The sequence below is a fragment of the Glycine max genome, chromosome 19 (genome assembly GCF_000004515.6).
Source record: "Glycine max cultivar Williams 82 chromosome 19, Glycine_max_v4.0, whole genome shotgun sequence".
In the NCBI taxonomy this organism is placed as follows: Eukaryota; Viridiplantae; Streptophyta; class Magnoliopsida; order Fabales; family Fabaceae; genus Glycine; species Glycine max.
Genome location: NC_038255.2, coordinates 15,572,784 through 15,574,777, shown reverse-complemented (window position 1 = coordinate 15,574,777; position 1,994 = coordinate 15,572,784). Strand labels below are relative to the sequence as shown.

Below are 1,994 nucleotides of genomic sequence, written 5' to 3'. Positions count from 1 at the left end.
GGGATCTAACGAGGCAGCTGCTCTTCCTGAGCCTACACCTGTATAGGTTGAACCAATGCCAGCTGATCCACATTCTCCAGTGGCAGATCCATCTTTTCCCAAACTTGAAGTAGCTCCCCCATCTTCACCTATTATTATCATCTCTGAAGACTCTACAGAGTCAAAATTTGGAGAAGTTGTTGCTCTCTCTGATTCCCCTATTTTTCATTTGATAGATGAGGAGGATGCTCAGACTTGGGATACCCAGGATCTGTCTTAGGACTTTTAAATTCCTGATGATTTTGCTTTTTGGAACTTATCATCCTTTTGATCATCCTGAGCATTCCATTACTGGTGAATCTGTGCATTCTGTTATTGGTGATTTTGAACATCCTGATTTTGAGCATTATAATTTTGAGCATTCTGATTTTGAACATTCTGAGAACATGGCACAACCTCCACCCCGTGAGAGGACTCTAAGGGAAATGGTTGCACCTGATTTCACCTACGAAAGCTTGTGCATCCAATACCCTGATGAGGATGTCCCATATGTTCTTAAAACTGGACTGATTCATTTGCTTCCAAAGTTTCATGGCCTTGCAGGTGAAGACCCGCACAAACATTTGAAGGAATTTCATATTGTCTGCTCCACCATGAAACCCCCAGTTGTCCAAGAGGATCATATATTTCTGAAGGCTTTTCCTCATTCTTTAGAGGGAGTGGCAAAGGACTGGTTGTATTACCTTGCTCCACGGTCCATCACGAGCTGGGATGACCTTAAGAGAGTATTCTTAGAAAAAATTTTCCCTGCTTCTAGGACCACAGCCATCAGGAAGGATATCTCAAGTATTAAACAACTCAGTGGAGAGAGCCTGTATGAGTACTGGGAGAGATTTAAAAAACTATGTGCCAGTTGCCCTCACCATCAGATTTCAGAGCAGCTTCTTCTCCAATACTTTTATGAAGGACTCAGTAATATGGAGAGAAGTATGATAGATGCTGCCAGTGGTGGAGCCCTTGGAGACATGACTCCTGCTGAAGCCAGAAATTTAATTGAGAAGATGGCTTCCAACTCCCAGCAGTTTAGCGCCAGAAATGATGCTATAGTCATTAGAGGAGTGCATGAGGTAGCTACAAATTCAGCTGCATCATTTGAAACTAAGAAGCTTGAAGGCAAACTGGATGCATTGGTTAACTTGGTAACCCAGCTGGCCTTGAACCAGAAATCTATACCTGTTGCAAGGGTCTATGGTTTGTGCTCCTCTGCTGACCACCATACAGACCTTTGCCCTTCCATGCAGCAACCTGGAGCAATTGAGCAACCCGAAGCTTATGCTGCAAACATTTACAATAGACCTCCTTAACCTCAACAGCAAAATCAACCACAACAAAACAATTACGACCTCTCCAGCAACAGATACAACCCTGGATGGAGGAATCACCCTAATCTCAGATGGTCTAGCCCTCAGCAACAACAACAACAACCTGCTTCTTCCTTCCAAAATGTTGTTGGCCCAAGCAGACCATATATTCCTCTACCAATCCAACAACAGCAACAGCCCCAGAAACAACCAACAGTTGAGGCTCATCCACAACCTTCCCTCGAAGAACTTGTGAGGCAAATGACTATGCAGAACATGCAGTTTCAACAAGAGACCAAAGCCTCCATTCAGAGCTTAACTAATCAGATGGGACAATTGGCTACACAATTGAATCAACAACAATCCCAGAATTCTGACAAGCTGCCTTCCCAAGCTGTCCAAAATCCCAAAAATGTCAGTGCCATTTCATTGAGGTCGGGAAACCAGTGTCAAGGACCTCAACCCGTAGCAGCTTCCTCATCTGCAAATGAACCTGCCAAACTTCACTCTACTCCAAAAAAAGGTGATGACAAAAATTTACCTGACAATTTCTGTGCAGGTGAATCTTCCACTGGTAATTCTGATTTGCAGAAGCAGCACATCCCTCCTCTTTCATTCCCTCCAAGAGCAGTTTCCAACAAAAAAATGGAAGAG

At 43.7% G+C, this 1,994-nt stretch overlaps 1 non-coding gene across 1 annotated transcript; it reads right to left on the bottom strand.

The window, feature by feature from the left end:
* Positions 1–803: 803 nt before the first annotated feature.
* Positions 804–910, bottom strand: LOC113000548 (small nucleolar RNA R71). The gene has a single exon (XR_003265881.1). It is a non-coding gene; the product is annotated as a small nucleolar RNA R71 (small nucleolar RNA).
* Positions 911–1,994: the final 1,084 nt, after the last annotated feature.